This window comes from Triturus cristatus, chromosome 7 (assembly GCF_964204655.1).
Source record: "Triturus cristatus chromosome 7, aTriCri1.1, whole genome shotgun sequence".
Taxonomy (NCBI): domain Eukaryota; kingdom Metazoa; phylum Chordata; class Amphibia; order Caudata; family Salamandridae; genus Triturus; species Triturus cristatus.
Genome location: NC_140590.1, coordinates 1,168,041,599 through 1,168,062,820, shown reverse-complemented (window position 1 = coordinate 1,168,062,820; position 21,222 = coordinate 1,168,041,599). Strand labels below are relative to the sequence as shown.

The 21,222-nt window shown below is 48.6% G+C and overlaps 1 protein-coding gene across 1 annotated transcript in view; it reads right to left on the bottom strand.

Moving 5' to 3' along the window:
• The window catches only part of SRCAP (Snf2 related CREBBP activator protein), a 1,742,136-nt gene that overhangs the window by 1,657,356 nt on the left and 63,558 nt on the right, over nucleotides 1-21,222 (bottom strand). Inside the window, exon 2 of the mRNA XM_085618450.1 lies at nucleotides 2,225-2,283. The gene's annotated coding sequence lies outside the window, so the exon portion shown is untranslated. The remainder of the gene's footprint in view (nucleotides 1-2,224; nucleotides 2,284-21,222) is intronic.

Here is a 21,222-nt window from a genome sequence, read left to right as displayed (position 1 = left end):
CTACCAGCCGCTCGAGTTGGCGGTAAGGAGGAGGAAAAGAAAGAAGAGGACAGCCATCCTGAATGATCTGCAAGACCCAGCTTCCCGATGTTATGGACCACCAACGGAGATGTTGAATTCTCCCTTCAACTGGACTGGCATGGTCTTGCAGAACTAAACGAGGAATACTTGGAGGCTGCAGCAGCCTGGGTCTGGGTGGCAGACAACTTCTAGTTACCATTCCCATGAGGTCGGAATGTGCTGCGTCCATTTCGGACAACTTGGGGAGTCCGTGCATGACAGTGACTGGGGAATGGCTGAAAGGAGAGAAAGGCAGACATGGTGCAAGGTGTTAACTAGAGGCCCAAGGATCTGGCATTAGTACAAGTTTCCTTGAACGCTCCAATGCAGAGTCTGCCTTCTCTCCGAAGGGACTAATGCCATCAAAGGAAAGGACCATGAGGTTGGCCTGGACATCACTCGAGAAGCCAGACGTTTTCAGTCAGGCGTTGCGCCGCAAGGCCACCGTCAGCTTAATTGCTCTACCCAACGAGTCAGTCATATGTAAGCCACACCTAATGGTGAACTTTGCTGAATCTCTCCCATCTTTCATTGCCTGGGAGAACACAGTCCAGGCCTCCTCAGGGACCCAATTATGATGCTGTGGAGTTCGTAATGACTAACTCCCAACACCATATACTCTTAATGGCATTACTGCACTTACAATGTCTAAGAATTGGCTTATACACTGTAGGGGTACAGGGCTCATGCACCTGTACCCTCACCACTGGAATAGTGCACCCAGCTAGAGGGGTGACTGACCTATGCCAGGGCAGTGAGTTGTAGGCATGGCACACAGGGATGTGTGCCATGTCAACTCTTCACTTTGTTCTGCGCCAAAACACACAGCCTCCAAAAAGAGGGGGGGTGGGGTGTATAGTGCCTTTAAGGGTAGCACAATCAGTGCTGCAGCCCTTGGAGGCCTTCCCTGGCCATAGTGCCCACTGGTACCATTTACAAGGGACTGACCTGTGGTTAAAGAGTGCCAATTGGGTTTTGTTTTTGATGCAGTTTAGTGAAACATAGGCCCTGGGTACCTGTTTGGTAGGAACCCAGGGCACACTCAAAGTACATCAGCAGTTTAGAAAAAAGTGGGGCAACCATGCACTTCCTTACACCGTACTAGCATTTTTTACACAGAAGCACTACATACTCACTCTGTTGATTCCACTGGTCACATCTGGACAGACTGTACAACGCATATACACTTGCTGTCAGTATCCAGTGCACAATGGAAGGTGCCTGCCCTGTAGTTCCAGGGTGGACCCTTCAGATCACTTACCATGGCTATCTGTATTCAGACATGCCTAACCGTTGCTACTCTACACTCAAACCCAAAGAACCAGAATGTCTATACTCAATAAGACTGAAAGACCATGTGCACAGCACTACACCACCCCCTCCCTCAATTCCACTCCACATATAAGCAAAGCAACACGAGCAGCGTATAGCACTACACATCAAGCATGATGCCAATGTGCTTCCCTCACAAACCACAGTAATGACCCACAAACTTACAACCAGGCAATACATTAATATAAAGCACATGTATTCAATCCCTCACTTATCTTTCCTCCATTACTAGATTTAAAGCAGAAACAAATGGTCAATCACACACAACAAAACATTTTTCACATAGCCCAGCAATTCACTACTGTTCCAACCCAAGGACTCACCCCACAACATAAAATGCTATTAATGTGCTTTTGCGCTTTGTCACAGAGTAAGGACTATGCAAGTAAAATTCCAGAAACAATATACATGCTTGTAACCCACAGGATTAGGTCACAATTGTACGCCTGAATGAATAAATATGAAAGCATGATCAGTCCAGAGCATTGACAACAGTGCTATTACAGGTTCAACAGCCCAGTTCTCGGTTATTAAAGAACATACAGCTTTATTTTTAATATGGTTTTAACAATATACCAATGTGTGTACCTATCCAATCTGCAAAAAGGCTAGCACATACCAGCTGTACCGTGGGTTACTACAGGAGATTTAATCTCAGCACAGCTACAAAATCCCAGCCTTAAGTTGCCCGACAGGAATCCATTATAAATGCTCATAGATGGGTCATAAACCCCCTTCCTAGCAACACTCCTAAGCACATCACTGCAAACAGCATCTGTAGCAACATATATAAGCAAACCGCTATTTATACAGCACAATCTTGAGTACTCACCTAAGGTCTGCCTCTCCTGTGATTCCACTGCTAGTGATGCATCAAAAAGGAACTTTCACCTGTAATAAAAGGATGTTGAGAGCATAACTAAAGAGATAAAGACAGCATGTAATTAAATTAAACAAAGACCCAAGCAGAGTTGCGATGAAACACCAATAGCCTTTGCTGACGTCACACAGCCTATTATGCCACCCTGCAGCTCATTAACAATAAACCATATTAGAACACTGGAATGTTGGGAGTTCCATTGATTACAATGGAGTGCTCCGTGCTTCTACGGGCCGGTACAGGCCTGCAAAGCAACATTGCAATGGTGTTTTCAAAGACCTCTCGGAGCCCGAGGGGATTTAAAACCCCTCAAACTCCGACAGGCTTTTGTTTTATTTGTGGGAACATTCTGCCCTCTAGTGGCAGAATGTTCTAATAGCCTTATAGCCCTTCATAGCTGGGCTATACCAGCCATTAAAGTACTGCTCCCTTGTTAAAGTCCCTCGCCTTCGGCTCAGGCCTTTAACGCTGGAGCGGGCCTTTAATAGCCGGTATAGCCTGCTACTGTGGGCTATAAGGCTATAATAAAATGAACTGACTGCAGCTCTTAATAACATGAAACTCTAGTAGTCCGAGACTAGCATCACCTGAATCCACACTTTCTCAGCAAAAAGAGATCAAATCGTGTTCATTTCACCAACGTCACATCCACATTTACTCTTGCAGGTGACAAGATACAGCATATTTCTGAATTTTAAAAACCAAAACTTCCCCTCCCTATCCTTCCACTAATGAAAACTTTCAGCCTTCTATGCTTCAATCAGACGAAGTTTCTCCAGTCTTGAACACCACAGATCGACACAGTCACACCAGGTGTCATACTGAAATAAAACTAAGAATGGCTAACACCACCTCAAAGTGATTTTCTAGTCAAAACTGCACCCAAACCCATTGCAATCGCACAAATGTTTTGCCCTTCTTCTACAGGCCACTACCCCACCGCTGTGAAGAAAACAATGAATACCACAGACTTCGACCTGTAGTGCCAAAGATCCTCAACAATTGCCTTATCACAAAGGTTTCCAAACTTTGACCCCGAACCCTACAAAACAAAATCAACCAGATTTGCACAGCTGAAGGTTTGCTATTTTGCTCCTCCTCACTTTCGAACATGCTTATTAAACTAGAATACGTGGATTATTCTTTGTCAAAGGATCCATAACATTGCACAAAGGCTTGTTGTCGGGAAGCACATGGCATTCTCCATGCTATCAAACAAAAGCATTCTGTCAAAACATCTGCATGCACACCAATCAAGTAGATGAAAAATATGGGGGCGTGGCTTCTCTGAGCAGCTAAATGGCCACGCACTAAAGCGGCTCCGCCGGCAGAGTTGAATAAATCCTGCATTGATCAGTCATAGTTGCCCTAGGTGGGTGCCAACTGTTGTCCCATTGTCTGGTGGGTGCAGCGCCATCCCCGGAGTAGGTTTGTGGAAGCGGTTTGGGCCAGCAGAGACAGCGACGCGAAGGAGGAAAGCCCGCGCCTGAACTCGTAGAAGCCGGGACCTAAGGGCCTTTGCGTCCCTGTGTGGCGGTTGGGTGACGCGGACACGTACCAGCGGCTCCGGAGAGCCTCCGAACGGAAGGTCAGCAGATGCCGGCCGCCGCCTGACTGAAGCGAACGGGTGGCGGTGAAGCAGCCAGTCCGGAAGCCTGGAGGAGTGGAGAATATCGAGTCCCCGAGGTAGGAGTGTGGAGAACGGGGGCAGAGACGGGGCATGCTGCAGAGGTGAGCAGGGACCATTGGAGGCAGCCAACATTTAGCACGGGTGGGTAGGCGGAGACTGCCCCCCCCCCCCCCCCCCCGTTTTGGCACCCAAGAGTGGCAGTTGCACATGGAACCCAAAAAGGATCCCCGTCAGGCCATAAACCTTTAGCTGGGCCGCATATGAATGAGGTTTATCGCCATTGGAGCACACGCGTTGAGGAAGACATTGCGCGGTGCCCGTAGGCCGCTGTATTGGCGGAGTGAGCTGGAGACACCGCGGTGAAGGACTGGCAGGAACAAAGGAGGTGGCACACAGTATTGGAGCAATTACTTCTCGGTCGTTTGTTGTGCGGTAGGGTCAGCACGCAGGCCAACGCGAGACGCACAAGGAGTCGCTTCAGGGGCTGTGGCAAAGTGGAGACTTGCTGTTGCTGTCTGTGGCTGCTTTCCTGTTGGACTGGATCGGGAAGTGACTCGGCGATGGTGCGGACTATGTGATTGTGGGGGCCAGATATTACAGCGCAACGCTTCAGTGGGTCCAGTGGTGTGGCAGAGTCGGCCCCCCACTTGGCATAGACTACGCTGCACACGGCCTGGGGTGGCCTGACGGGGCAGTGGTCGGCAGATAGCAGTTGTTTGATGCTACGTAACAGCGACAGTGATGTGCGTTCATGCCCTATTGATATCCTGAGGAGATAGCGGCGTGTGGTGGCCTTCGGAGCTGTGCTTTGCTTCTCTGGAATCGGTGTCCGGTGGCTTGGATATACGCTTTGCAGAAGTATCCCGTGTGGACAAGTGGATAGCTCATGGCAGTTCTTACTGGAAAGGAATAAACGACGGCCGAGATGGTGAAACCTGACACAAGGCAGACCAGGCTGACTTTCGACAAAAAGGCCACCAAGGCGACGGAGGGTGAGACCAGCCACCAGAGTCAGGTGGAGGAGGGTGCTGCTTCAATACCCCCAGCTGAGGACATCCGATCTATGTTCAAGGACCTCAAGGCCAGCCTTCAGGGCCTGGATTCAAAAATGGACTCCCTTGCAGACCGTATGGACCGGATAACACAGAGGATGGACAAGCAGGAAGGGAGAATGGGTGTGTTGGAAACTAGGGTCACAGAGACGGAAGAAGGGCAGACGGAACTAGCCAAGCAGCTACGTGAAATGGATGCCGTGCTGCAAGTAATCCGATCGAAGAATGAAGATTTAGAAGCAAGATCGAGGAGGAACAACGTGCACATCACAGGCGTAGCAGAAACCACGGATATTCAGAACATGGACACCACATGGAGACCATGATGAAAGACCTCTTTGGCCCTTCCTTGTCCCCCATGTTCCTAATAGAGCGGGCTCACAGAACACTAGGTCCCCAGCCAGGGGCCCCTCCGAGACCTATCCTGGCAAGAATCCTTAACTACAGAGATCGGGATGAGATCCTTAGAGCAGCGCTGGAGAAAGGAGGTGTGCAATACGATGGAAACTCCATTGCCTTGTACCCGGACTTCACATTGCAGGGTCAAGCGGCCAGAAAAGAATTCCTGCCAGCCAAAAAGATTTTACAGCAGATCGGAACTAAATACTCGCTAATATACACAGCCAAGCTGAGGGTGCAGGGCCCTGGTAAACCGGCCTTCTTCACAGACGCGAAGGCTGCGCTGGCGTATGCTAAACAGCTGGCTAAAGAACAGAGACAAATGCAAAAGCCTAGGGACCCGAATGAGGCGAGCAATCTGAGTGACGACTGAACGAACTGGAGGGGTACACCGCTTGGGCAGATAAGTCCATAACTTTGCGATATAGTGTTGTGATGATTGAACTGTAAGATACGTTCACTGAATGTTGCAGTTAATAGCTAGGTGGTATTGAGCTATTTGGTTTCGCTAGGGTTCTACCAGTGCATGTGTGGCTATGGACAAAATCATCATGGCACTAGTCTTGGGGCAGTAAATGACAAGCTTGGCCACCCTGCCATGAGTGCAGGGGTGTTATGCCGGCGGACCTGCGTTCCCCATGGGATGATTCCCTTTGGGCTCCTTTTATGGGGCTATTGTATACATGTTTGGGTAATTGGGAGGGGGGGGGGGTAAATCACAACCTGTGTGGGGGGTTGGCGTGGTTGGGGAAGAGGGAAAAAGGTTAAACCAATTTTTGGGTATGTGCCAAATGATAAAGACACTCAGAGGACGATGTTGGTTGCTAAGAGATGTCGGGTCCGCATGTGGGCACGACTGGGATGCTGATGCAGAGTGCTTTGGACAGGGGATGCCTTGCGGGGGTGACCTGGAGGGCCCGGAGATTGTGGTAGTGTTGGTGTACCGGGTTTGTAATGCAAAGAGGTCATCTTTAAAATGTATTACTTGGAATGTGAGAGGTCTCAATGACCGACGGAAGGCGAGGCTGGTCCATTCATATCTCATTAGACACGGTATAGACGTATGTCTGCTGCACAAAACATACCTGACGGATAGCACTCTGGGTATGCTTGGCCACAAGAGATGGGGGAGACAGTGGCTGGGGGCTATTCTAACTACTCACGTGGTGTAGCAATACTGGTGCGCAGGGGTCTACAATGGCGTACTCACAGCCCAGTGATAGACAGGAAAGGACGATACATTCTGCTGCAGGGTACATTATACAATACACCCACGATGATCATAAACACCTATGGTCCTAACACTGATGACCCGGATTTCTTTCGGCATATAGGGCACATGATGCAAGCATCTAGTTACACGTCGATTATATGGGGGGGTGACTTTAATGCAGTCCTCTCGGATGTGGCCGACAGGCAGGGCACATCACCTGAGCACCACCAGAGGGCGTCGACGCTACTAAACGACATTATAGCTGACATGCACTTAGATTCTTGGAGACTGTTACACCCCACACAGAGAGGGCACCTGTGTGGCCCACCATCAAGGCGCTTGGTCTAGGCTTGACTTCTGGTTGTTGTCTAGGAATATGCACACGTGGGTAACGGAGGTTGACCATCTCCTGCATACATTATCGGACCACGCTCCTGTACAGCTGACCTTCAAAGTGCCAGGCCCATACATAGCTCCGTTCAGTTGGAGATTTCCTTCTGGGGCATTGCAAGACCAGGTCTTCCGAAAATAATTACGGGGGAAAATTGAGGATTACTTCGCACTGAATGAGGGCACTGTGGAATCACCTGGCACTGTATGGGAAGCATTCAAAGCTGTGATACGTGGCGAATGTATAGCGCTCAAGACAGGGGTACTCAAAGACATACGAACCACATTGAGGAGATTGGGAGATGGAGATTGGGGAACTGGAGCGAATGCAGGGCGGCTCCCCAGATCCTACTAATTTGGCGAAGATCCGGACTAAAATATCGGACTATCAGGTGGAAGCAGAGAGGGAAACAGCGTACCTATACAAATCTGCACAGGCAAGGTGCTATGGTAAGGGAGACAGAGCAGGGAAAACATTGGCGGGACTACTCAGACCACCTGGGGGTGCGGACTACATAACGGAATTAACTACGGAAGACGGGGGCTTGGTTAGGTCACCGCCAGAAATTTTGAATACGATGTCCCGGTATTATGAAACGCTGTACGCGTCTAAGACTAACCCTTCCCAGTCAGACATAGTGGACTACCTGGATACCATGGCATTGGCATGGTTTAGCAACAGTGCCAGACAGTACATGGAACTTCCCATAACGGTGGATGACGTAAGGCAAGTAATAAGCAGTATGCCAGCTGGGAAGGCTCCGGGGGCTGATGGACTAACGGCGGCCTTTTATAAAGAATACTCAGATATCCTGGCACCAAGACTGTGGCAGGTATATCTAGAGGCCATGGACACCGGTGTCCTTCCCCCGACCCTTAGAAAGGCTACCATTATAACGCTGCTGAAACCGGATAAGGATCCTAAAATGCCTGAATCGTACCGCCCGCTCTCCCTCATAAATTTGGATGCTAAAATCTATGCCAAACTCGTAGCGAATAGGTTGCAGCCCATGTTGCCGCAGATAGCACTGCCAGACCAGTCTGGTTTCATACCAGGCAGATCGACTGCCCACAATCTGCGTACGCTGTTTGGCATCCTGCACTATCTGGCCCCTCATGTCTAAGCCGTTGCCGCATTGCTGGATGCCACGAAGGCATTCGACTCATTGGAATGGCGATTTCTTTTTGTCCTGCTGCCTCGCATGGGATTCAGCCCCTTGTTTATTAAGCAAATACAGCTGCTGTATACAAACCCTGTGGCACTGGTACGAGTTAATGGACAGGTATCGGCACCCTTCACTATGACTAGAGGCACGTGACAGGGCTGCCCACTGTCGCCACTGCTGTTCGCTATTGCTACGGAACCATTGGCGGCTCGGCCAGCATCACACGCAAAGAAGCATTGGGTTCACATCCAGAGGACTGCTGATTTCCATGTACGCCGACAACATGAAGATATATCTTTCAAATCCTAGGGACAATTTTGTGGAAGTTATGCGGGAGATTATTCGTTATGGTGGCCTTACAGGCATTCAGGTGAATTGGTCTAAGTCCGTGATATTTCCGCTTACTGACGGCACCTCCCAGTTTGACGCAGAATACCCTATACAGTGGGCAAGTGAGGAAGTCAAGTACTTGGGAATATGGGTGAGCATGAGCAGATCGTTGCAAGACATATGGTTGGCAAATTACGGGAGGGCGATGGACTAGATAGAGGGCAAAATACAGAAATGGAAACACCTAGCGTTGTCGTTAATGGGGCGTATAGCCATCATCAAAATGGTGATTCTGCCCAAGCTCCTATATTTGTTCGTGAACATCCCAATGCCGTTAAACACGCACTTTGTCAAAAAGCTAAGGTCCCATGTTCTTGATTTGGTATGGGCGGGTAAGCAGCCGAGAGCATCCTGGAAATTGCTGACACTACCCTTCGCCCAGGGGGGACTAGCGGCCTCAGATTTCGAATGATATGCTAATAGTGCTCAGGCTCAATATTTGCACTTCTGGCAGCACCCCACACCTTTCCAACTACATGTAGCGATAGAAACTGATAGAGTAGCTCCTACTCCGCTGAACGCGGCGGTCTACCAACCTTATAAAAGGCCCAATTTAAAAATTGACACGGTGGAAGCACTGAGGTGGGCGTGGACAGGGATTGCTAAGAGGGCCAAACTCGAGGAATTATACGCACCATCTATGCCGCTGGGGGGAAAACCGCTACTAACTCCACTAATGAACAAAGCAGTTACACTTCAAGCCACAGCACACAAACTGGAGAAGGGCGCGGATCTATATCCGGACAATACCTTCCTTACGTTACAACAGATGTGTGAGGCCCAGGAACCCACGGCGTCAGACACTCTCTTGTATTATCAGCTTAGAGCTGCATGCCGTGCTAGATATGTATCCTTTCCGCAGGCACTGCCTGCGCTACCTGCGCTTGAGAATGTGTTGGCGAATCAGTCTCCTCGAAAACGGATTACACGTATATACAGCATAACACAAAAGGAATCGCAGATAATGGTGTGCAAGGCCAAGGCAGAATGGGAGAAAGACTAAGGCGTTGACATTACGGATAAACAGTGGCACTATTGCTGTTCGCAACTAGAACAGTTGTCGCCCAATTATAGATAACGGCTGATTCATTTTAACTTTTTGCATAGAGTATATCGCACGCCCTCCCAGTTGCACCGCATGGGCATACACCTGAACACGAACTGTTGGAGGTGTGAGGCTCCTGGTGCCACATTCTCACATCTAGCATGGGACTGCGGCCCAATAGGAGGGTACTGGGAGGAAGTGTTTGAGCATGTCCGACAAATCACGAAACATGAGATACCTGCCACTCCGCTGACGGCGCTTCTGGGGTTCGCATTTGAAGTCCCGAAGACCTCCCGTAAACTTAAGGCCATGCTGTTGCTGCTGGCGAAAAGGCAGGTGGCAATCCACTGGAAAAAACACGCCCCTACAATAGCAGCATGGGTAAATACAGTGGTTTATTGTAAAGACCAGTTATCGCACTATTGGGAGTTAATGCCAAGCAGATCTAGGCCGGTGGATATCTGGCAACCATTTGTGGCCTGGCTAGAGGCGGGGGGCTCGGACTTACAAAGGGGATAGGAAGGGGGGGCATGGGTGGGGTCATCACAGACTGGAGCCGAAGGTCATTTCCGGCGGAGATTATTACTAACCAGGAGATGTAAGGGGAAAGCCTCAATAATTCCTGAAGTACTTGGGGGAACAAGGTAGCCTACTAATTTACGATAACTACGTAGACTGCAAGACCAGTTGAGCGTGATCTTGGATGATTAGTATATGGCAGAGGAGTGGGGTGGGGGGGAGGGCTGGTTGTTGCTTTGGTTAAGCTAATTAAGTACAAAAATGCGCTATAAGCTGTAATGGGACGACGAAGAGATATAGCGGAAGATGTAAAGCGGTTTTATTGCATTGCTGCCGGCCCGTTGGGTTGTAGGCACGCAAGTTGTATTTTGATGGCACCAAAAAAAAAAGTAGATGAAAAATATCACAGCTACCATAAATCTCAAAACCATCTTGGACTCTAAACAGTACAACAAAATGCATCAAATCACAACCAAAATTGTTCAAGCATGTTTAACTGGACAGTGGGTAACAAAACAGTGTTGGGAAGGAAGCAACTCAATAAAAATGCAGGACTGAGGAATGGGCAATTAAAAGCTGGACTGATTCAGCATTGGTAAGCACATTATAAATCATGCATCACTTCTAACCATTACAAGCACATACATCTCAAACCCCTCAGGAGAAATCACTGACACCAGGCCAAAGTTTACATAAATAACATAGGTAAAAAAAACAAAATATTCCAGCAAGTACTGGGCAAACTGTTAAAAAAAATATTAGCCTCCGACAGAAAAATAACTGAAATCCATGAAACTAACAACCTAATCTCTTTTTAGCCCAACTCTGTCTGCAACAGACCACAAAACAGCAGCAACCTTATTTGGAAGACCCCATACCTCCTTTAGTCTTCAGGATCCTTTTCTCCACCCAAGGAATTTGCTAATTTCTGCCCTAGTCATGGCCTCAAATCTTAACATACCTTGCAAAAGATCTCCCCTCCAACCTAAGGTAGCCCCCCCCCCAATAAAACTTCATGGCAACTATCATTTCTGCCTTCCCATCCCTACCAAACCACACAAATAGCCAGCAGCAATGCAGATTTTACCACCCCTGTCTTTTTCTCCTTCCCTGCCACGTTCGGGATCTTTTCTCCTATTAATACCAGCACACCCCACCCACATTGATCCTTAACACACACAGTCTCTGATCTACAAGAGAATTGCAGTGCAGATATGGGCACCTAAAACAAGCCATAGATCAACAAGATTTCAAAAGCGCAACTATATAAACACATTTCAACATTTAACTTAAACATACACATTTCTGTTGCGAGTTGTAATATTGCTGCAGTACTAGGTTTGTAGAAATATCTCAGTGTGGCTACTCTTCTAATCCGCTGTAATTGTTAGCAGGCCCCACTCCTCCAAGCAATGTCCAAAGCCAGGAAAGAAACTGTAGAAGGGAAATGTACTCGTAATAGTTCTCGATCATTGTATATTAAACATCAGTCACTCAGTAAGCCCCAGTATTTATTTTTTTGTTCAGCTCCTTCTTTAGAGAGGAATAAGACTACTTTAAAAAGGCTGCTTAGAGGTACAAAGCAGCAGCAGGCGGAAGAGAGTTCATCTCAGGAAGACCATTAATATGTTATTATAGATTAGCAAGCTCACCCATCAAATAAAGCAATCCAAAGAACCCTGGTGGTAGAAATGTAAGAAAAAGTGGCAAAGATAAATATACAGAGACTCCAATTACTCTGATAAACCTAAATATTTATCTCCATTTGCACTGAAAATGACGTTGATAACATTCATTTGAAGGGATGCACTAGCTGCCTACCCTCCTGTGCATTGGGCATTAGAACCACACAATGCCCTTTTTAGCATTTTGAAGAGAAATTATTTTGGATATAAAGCGGATACTGGTGGTGGAGTGAACACTCCAAAACAATTCCTCATCGCAGTGCTTATTGATAATTAACCAGAGACTCTTTCAACAATGCAGTTATTGGAACTAGATGTGTTTTAAAGGACAAAAACAGCAAATCAGACAAAAAAATTGGTAAAATAGAAAACAGATTTTCTAGCTAGGAAATTTGGTTGTTTGCTTACTACTTAGACCAGATGAACAAGTTACTTCTCGTCAATAACCATCTCTCCGGTGGATACTCTAAACACAGAATCCTCACTCTATCATTCCTTTTAAAGCAGTGTTGTCCCGCATGATGCAATTTGGTGTCATGCAGTTCCACACTGACAGTTTCACTCCAGAAGTGACTAATTTAGCCCAATAAGCAGCACCCATTCGCTTTGACATCAATTGCTTTCAAGACGGCCTGAACCTCGCAAATCGGCAAATTGGTATGACCAGAGTGCAGATCTCTAGTGGGATCATTTTACATATTGAAGAGTCTAATTCACAGGAAGGAGGTGATAGAGTTGGACAGGTTATCCACCAGATAGATTATTTCTGAAGGTAAGTAACATGACCTATTGATGGATTGTTCTAACCGCAGATTCCTCGCCTTGTCAATAGATACCATAGCAGTGCTGAAAAAGGTTGTGGGTTTGAACTGGCTAAGACCAAAAAGTCCGTCAGGACTAAGTGGGTCAAATGCACCCCTCAACGAACCAGACTGTTGAGGTAGTATTGCTTTCTGAAAGTGTGCAACGAAGTCCGCGTACCTGCCTGACAGAAGTCCAAGAAAGGCACTCTGTGTGCAGACAGTGGAAACTGCTTTGGCCCTGGAAAATTGAACCTACAAGCCTTCTGGTCGTTGCTTTTGTCTCCAGTGCACAGCAGATGTTTCTGCAAAGAACAATCTTTACGGAGATGACCTGTTTTTCCACTGATTTGCCCTTCCTTCTTACTAAAAACCCTACAAAGTGATAGCCCACTCGATGTTCCTAGGTACAATCGATACAGAAACTTCAATCTCTTAAAATCCAACCAATCTACTCTTGCTCCTCGGAAAGATGTGGTGGAGTAAACACCGGAAGGATGATAGCCTGACCAAAACGAAAAAGAATAACTACTTTAGGTAGAAATGCAGCCCATGTCCTTAAAATCAACTCATCAGGAAAGAAAGTGGTGTCAGGATGATGTAATGGCAATAAGAAAGGTGGTCTTTAAGGTCAGAAGTCTCAAGGGACAACTTTGCAATGGCTCATAAGGGGTGTGTGAGAAGTTGGCCTGGCATATGCTGTTCCTAGTTATAGGGGCACCAGTCCAATTCGACTCTTATTGATGATACGTTTAAGACAACCTTTAAAGAAAGCTATCCTAGTGGTAGCTGTGGAGAGCAGCCTTCAGGCTAAGTCTTGAAGGAGTGTTAAGCTTATTGTTTTACCATAATAACCTCTTGAATAACCAAATGAAAGAGTAGCCCACACAGGTATATATATAAAATATATGTATTTATTCTAGACAGAATCCCACAGTCGTTTTATGTGACTAGTGGCAAAGTTACACTTCAAACAAGCATTTATAAACACAATAAATAGCACAGAAATCAATGGGCCCCAGGGGAGGACCAAACCATATACTAAAATAGTGGTATAAGAACCACGACAATTCTACAGGCAATGCCTAGGGCATTCAGGAACGCTTGCCCCTTCAGAATCCACCCACAGTTATGAGGAAGGGGACCCACGGGAGACGCGAGCAGTGCAAAGAGCTGCTATCGGGATCTCAATGTTACCCTATGGAGAATGTCGCGGTTTGAAATAAACAGTTTAAAAATACTTCTAGCAGGAGTACAAAGTTAAAACTTTAGACTTAAGCTTTTGAGATGCCCACAACCACGAGAGTACCGAGGTACCACTGTTACCTGCCCCAGGGAAGCCGGCTGCATAGGTCGTTTCTGCCGTGAAGATCAAAGATGTGGAGAACGTAGAGAAGAACCTGAAAGCAGAGGGGACAGTGTCTGGGTCACGGCAAAGTGACCAGGAGGCTCAAAGCAATGAGCCCTTCGATGTCGGGTGCTTCAGGTGGAAAGTGGTGTAGCTTGGATCTGCAGCCACGGGCTCCGGGAGGCTTCAAGGAAGGCCAGCTTCAGGAGGGCGACTGTCCCACGTCGGATGAGGGTCGCTGCGGTGTTAGTGTCCAGATTGGATCCACTAAGCCTTGGCAACCGCAACCCACGAAGAATGAACAAATCTGCTACAGTGCAGACCCACGAGGTCTGGAAGAGGTCTCCTTCGAGGAGACTGTAAAGCAGGCCTGTTATGTTATGTTATGTTACTGTTTGTTTTGTAGAGCGCTCAGCTGCTCCAAAGAGCGTCCCGGCGCTAAAGATCATCACACCAAATACCAGCAGCAAACAAACAGCCATAACAAAAAACATAACCAGAATTAACCATAACAGCATTACAAAGCAAACAGATAGGTTTTAAGTCCTTTCCTAAAAACCGAGAGATTGGTGCACACCCGCAACGTCAAGGGCAATGTGTTCCAGAGGCGGGGTGCAAGGTAACTAAAGGAGCGACCTCCACAGCGAGCACGCTTCACTGTTGGAACGATAGCCTTGGCCTGGGCAGCAGATCTCAGAGGTCTAGATGGAAGATAGAAATTGACCCTTCTCTGCAGATATTCAGCGCCGAAATTGTGAAGCGCCCTAAAAGCTGTAGTTAGGGTCTTGAAGAAGATACGCTTACGAATCGGCAACCAATGCAGAGAGACAAGGAGATTGCTGGCCCTAGATCTTCTAGTTAAACCGAAGATTGCCCTGGCTGCAGAATTTTGAACTATCTGCAGACGAGTCAGCAGATACTCAGGAAGACCTAAGTAAAGGATGTTGGCGTAGTCTAGGCGCGAGCCAATTAATGCTTGCACCGTAATTTTCTTATGCTCCAAAGATAAATAGGGCAGAAACTTGCGCAACATCCTTAAGATGGCAAAGCACTTCCCAGTCAAGCCAGCAACCTGGGTTTTAAAGGAAAGAGTGTTATCGACCATCATACCCAGGTTCTTCGCTGTGACCGAATCGCTGGCAGGGGGAGACATGGCCGAAGGCCACCATAGCTTCCAACGTGGGTCTGCAGGACAGCCAAAGAACAATATCTCGGATTTGTCGGAGTTGCATTTGAGGCCATTTTTCCCAAACCAGTCAAACACAAACTCCAAACACTTCCGAATGGCTGCTCCATCGAAGTCACAGCCCCTGTCACAAGTGAACAGGAGCTGTGTGTCATCCGCATAGGATATGATCTGGGCCCCTAGCTCCTCCACCCGTGCCGCAAGAGGTGTAAGGAAGATATTAAAGAGGGAAGGACTCAGTATGGAGCCCTGCGGGACCCCTACCTTAAGCTGCGGCATCCGGGCGGAGAAAGGGGGAGCCCAGATCGTTTGTGTCTGATCGGCCAAAAAAGACTGAAACCATGCGAACACCGTACCCCGCAGCCCAATCTCCCAGAGTCTAATTAGGAGGAGGTCGTGGGGGACGGTGTCGAAGGCCGCCGACAAATCAAGCATGATAAGCAGGGCCTTTCCACCCCTATCGAGGGTCTCCTTCACAATCTCAGTAACCTCAAGAAGAGCGGTCTCAGTGCTCAGGTTAGATCTAAATCCAGACTGTGACTGATGTAAAAGGGAGTTGCCCTCTACAAAGTTGGTAAGGGTGGTATGAACACACTTTTCAGTGATCTTGGCCAGGGCAGGAAGCAGCGAGATTGGCCTATAATTAGAATGCAATTTAGCATCTGCATTTGGTTTTTTAATAAGGGGAAGAACTAAGGCCTGTTTCCAGGAGGAGGGGACTTTGCCCGACTTCAAAGATGCATTAATGAGAGGGTTGATGATCGGATTAAGGGCAGGTGCCAGGGTCGCGAGACACTTGGCGGGACAAGGGTCCAGAGGAGAGCCAGATTTCAGGCTAGACAAAAGGTCAAGCGAGGCCTGAGGCTCTAAAGAGGGAAAACAGTGCAGGGTAGGGCCCACAGAATCCATATGCATAGCTGGTGGGCATAACCAGGGGTTGGAAAGGCCATCGACCTCTGAACCTGTGCTCAAGATGATCTGGGTTCCTTGCAACGCTGACTGGATAGTACGTATTTTATTAGTGAAAAACACTGCAAGCTCCATGATCCAAGGTTCCGAGAAAGCAGATGCAGAAGTGCAGCAGGAGGGAGAGGTGAATTCTTTAACAATCTTAAAGATCTCTTTGCAGGAGCTATCTGCTTCCTCGATCCTTCTGGCCAAAAAGGATTTTTTCTCTGCAACGAGCTCCCTGTGATATTCTTTCACTGCTGCTCTGTAAGACTGCTTAGCCGATGTATCATAGTGCCTCCTCCAAATTCTCTCCAGCCTCTTGCAGTGCCTTCTCTTGGCCGCCAAGGCAGCAGAGAACCACGGGGCTGATGCTCGTGCCAGTTCAGATCTAACCTGGCAAGATGGTGCCAAGGCTTCCAAACGTGCAGTGAGCCAATTCTGAAAGCACACCACATCATCCTCCAGACTGCCCGTAAGAACACAAGGATGGGTATCTAAAGCCTGGGTGATCATGGCCGGGGTGACCCTGGAGCAACCAGGGGAACTCTTGTTTTCAAAGATAGACCTCCGCTAGAGTCCACAAGTCGAGAGACAAGGGACCGCGGGAGGCTGCAATTTGGCGTGCGTAAAAGGGCACCCACGGGCCACCAGAGGGGGCTAGGGCGCTGGTCTTTGGCACAATTGCTGTAGAGTGGTTGGCTCGAAAACGGGCCAAAGCACAACTTCCCCACTGGTCAGGGTTGTGTGCTATGCAAGAGGTGGCCGGTGTCCTGGGGTATTGGGGAACTCTGCACCCACGCGGTCCACGGTGCCCAAACTCGTTGAGCACACTCACTGGCCTCTGGGATGCGCTGGAAAACCACCTCAAGGGTGCTGGAAGTCGTCGAAGTCCGTTGGAGCAGCGAGGGTCCAACCGGGTCACTTACAGTGTTTCAGGTGCCTGCCAAGCAGGGGGATAACTCCTTTATCCCAAGGGAGATTTCTTCAGTCACGATATGGTTCTGTGTAGCCATTCTCAAGTTGTCGCGATATCGCAATAGACTTATAATGCGGTTAAGAGTATATGGTATGGCTACACTACAAACAACCCAGTAACGATTTTACGAAGGTTGCAGAGAGGCCCTACTCATGTAGGGGTCCCCCCTCACACATACCTCAGCACCCTGCCTTGTAGGATTACCAAGGGCTGCTATAGGGGTGACCTATGAGAGTATATGTGTTGTAATGTGGTGGGATATAGGATACCTATACCCCGTAAGGGGTGCTAGCACCACCTTACCCAGACTACAGTAGTGGTCTGGTGGTGTCAGTTTGTATGGCTGTCCCAGGGTGGCACAATAAGTGCTGCAGCCCTGGTAGGCCTACTGGGGGACCCATGCCCTGGGTACCTAGGGTACCATCTACAAGGGACTGGTAGGGCATGCCCAGCATCCAATTAGGTTTGTACCTAGAGTACTCGCATCAGTTTTAGGGAGAAAGCAGATAGGCTGGGGTCCTGGATAGCAGGATCCCAGCCAGACTAGTCAAAAACCACTCAAATACCAGGCAAAAAGTTGGGGGCAACCATTAGTCAGATTCCACCTTCCTACAGGGTGCACATACAAAAGTGCCGAAATAGCAGCTAAGAAGATATTAACAGCGCCCAAAGCAAGTTCTTGCAGGGCTAAGGACTGAAAGAACAATTAAACTTCAGACAACTTTGCCTGCAAAAGGTCAATTTGTTGGGTTGCTGCACCAAACCACAAATTGGTCCCAATAGCTAGCATAGACTAATTTTGTGGAGGGATACCTTGGTGCCACAATGAAATCAATGACTTCAGGTTGAAGGAGGTCAAATGTCACAGCTCAATCTCCAAGCATGGAGTTGAATAGTGTGCAGGCCCGTGTGAAACACCCTACCCTGCTGCTGCGACAGAAGATAGCCCTGGAGCAGCAGCTTGACAGGAGGACAGATGTCCAGGAGTTACGGGTAAAACATTCTCATGACATTTATGGGGCCTCTAGGATGACTTGGGCCTGGTCGTACCGGATCTTCAGAATTTGGGGCAGAGGAGGCAATGGTGGGAAGGCATACAGGAGTCTTGAGCTCCAGTCTATAGGGAACGCGTCTGAGCGAGAGCTACTTTAGAAACTATGGCATGTGGACATGCTGATATTGCGCACTCAGCAGTAACCAAAAGTTCAGACCAGGGTTCTCCCAGTTGGTGGGAGACTGCCTCTGCCACCTCCGGATGCAACTGCCATACTTGATCCGCTAGGTGCCTACAGCAGAGTTTGTACGCCTGTGAAAAAGTGCCCTCTTTCTTGCATGGTATGCCCCCACTTTTTGCTGAATAGCCGATTTACTTTGACTGAGTGTGCCCTGGGCTCCTGCCAATCAGGTACCCGGGGCCTGTGTTCCTTCCCCTAAAACTGCATTGAAGCCACTGCCCTGCCATACATCAGTCACCCCTCTAGCTGGGTGCCCTATGCCAGTGGTGAGGGTACAGATGCATGAGCCCGGTACCCCTACAGTACCCAGGTCCATTCCTGGGCCCTGTCAGTGCAGTGCTGCCATTAAGAGTATATGGTGCTGGGAAGTTGTCATTACGAACTCCACAGCACCATAATGGCTGCACTGAAGACTGGGAAGTTTGGTATCAAACTTCTCAGCACAGTAAACTCACACTGACGCTAATGTGGGATTTAATGTAAAATGCACCACAGAGGGCATCTTAGAGATGCCCCCCTGAACAACGACCAACTACCAGTGACCTGACTGAGTGGCTGCGCAGACTGCCACCACCAGACATGTTTCTGGACCCCTCGGTCGAGAGCCTGCTGCTCTCGGGGCCCTGAAACAATGCATATCCTGGGACGAGGTGCCAAGCCTCCTCCCCCAGGATGGGCAAGGTTCACGAAGGAGAAACTTCAAAGGCATACTGCCTTTGTGAGCCTCTCCAGACCACTTGCTGTACTCAGCAACTGGCCCCCACTGGTTCTACCCCCACTTTGTGCGGGAGAACCGGCGGGAAAAAAGTGAGGAAGAGAGGTGTGCCCTCCACTGCCAACTCCACCCCTAAGGTGGGGGAGGCGAGGTGAAGCACAACCTCGAGTCCCCGCCATCTTGAGGATGGGGGGACCCAGACAACCAGTGACAGGCTCCTGCCCCCCTCCCACTGGAGAGTGGCAGGATAGGGGGTGTACCCACCTCAGGGAAGGGACCCATTGGTCCTTGCTCTTTACCTACCTGTAACGCCCCTAAATGTAGTATTTAGGCGCACCCTGAACCTTCCTTCTTCAGATCCAGCAACCACAAGAAAAGAAGAGATGAAGGACGAAAAGCCGTGCAGAGCTAACAAGAGGACGACGCCCACTGACTTGGCCCCAGCTCTACAGGCCTGTCTCCCCTCGAACTTGCTCCTGCAAAAGCCTGGCGTGTCCAGCGGCCAGCAACCTCAAAAACCCCGGAGGACCTGCCTGCATTCACTTTCCAAGCCGTTTCTCCCATGAACACCGGACATGTTTGAACTGCAGCTTCTGGTGCCAGCCAAAAGCCGTGAATCCAGCACACTCTGCACCCACCGAGCCCAGCCTGTGTTTGAGAGAACAACCACCACGAGGAGGTCCCTCCGGCGATCCTGACCCGAGATCCGGCGACCCCTGACCTGCCTCAAGCCTCCAGACGGCGCCTGCAGCCTCAATCCAGGAGACCCCCTACTGTGACCAAAGCGGGTAAGAAAATCCGACGTCCAAAGGCATCCCTGCACCCGTCACACCACTGCCTGGTGTGCCCAACCCAGTGGTGCCTAACCATCCCTCTACATCCCAACCTACCCCTCCAAGTGGTGGTCACTCCTGGAAGATCTTCGTCCCCGAGCCTGCGGTGTTTCTTTGTCCCAGAGAATCTCCATTGAAATCAACAGTGCACCCGACCTCAAAACTGCACCCTGCACCCGGCTGCCCTAGCGCCGCCGAGGGTGCCCCTTTGGTGCCAACTGGGTCCCCAACTTGCCCTGAGCTTAACCCTAGGAACTTTGCTCCAACAAACATGTGGCACGCTTGCCAGCAGCCACCAACTGGAGCCCCCCTATCCTCCATAGGATAAAACTGGGCCTCAACACACTGCACCCGGCCGCCCTAGTGCCACTGGGGGTGCAACAACAGTGCATCACTGACACTGGGAGACCCCCGAGTCTAACCCCAGAACCCTAACTCAAAAGACAGATTACTTACCTTTAAACCGATAACTCATTTTTCCTCATAGGATAACATAGAAACATTTTGGGAGTCAAAGGGTCGACTTTTTGAAAACTGCAAATATTCCTTAAAAATCAGCCGATTAACCAAAACGTATTTTCTCAACTGTTTTTAGGAAATGTCCCAGTGCTGAATCCAGGATCCAGCACCGAGTAAGATAAAGTAACAATAACCTAACTTACCTGCTAAGTGAATTTCCTCCCATAGGATAACATTGGTGATTCTATGTGAAAAAGTTTCCAAGTGTCAACTTTTGAAATGCAATAATATTCCTTAAAAATGGTACCTTTAACCAAAACGCATTTACTCACCTGTTTTCTGGAAATGTCCCAGGGGTGAATCTGGGATCCAGTCCTGTGGTAACAAAAGTAATCTGAAAACTAATAAACTGCCTTTTACTTAAAAAGCCCATTCAATTGAATGTACTATACCTGCAATGTGTTGCAAACTGCTTTCTTAAACCTTTAACCAAAACCAGTACAAGTTATACTGCAATTCAGAACTGTGTTCAAACAAATAAATTACTACTGTAAAGTATTTATATGCTCACCTGTACCAAGCTTGCTTGGTTCTAGAAATAAAACAGTATATTTTTTTATACAAAACAATCGGCCTGCAGTTCTTGAGTGTGGGACCATTTGCTGACTGACTGCAGGGCTCGACAAATCCACTCGCCCGCTCGTATTTGCGAGGTAAGATTGATGAGGACAAGCTATTTTTAGGTCCTACTCGCCCTTTCTGGTGAGTAGGAAAACAAACACTCACCGAAACCGGTCCTAGGATGCTTGTTTCCAGTCCAGGGAGGACCTGGCTTGGCAGTTCAGGCTGGACTGTTCCCATGAGGCACAGGGTCAAGACTGATTTGCATATGGCTGGGTTCAAACTGGAATGGCATGGTGAGCAAAAAAACAATGGATTTCGGCCCAGATCTCTGTAC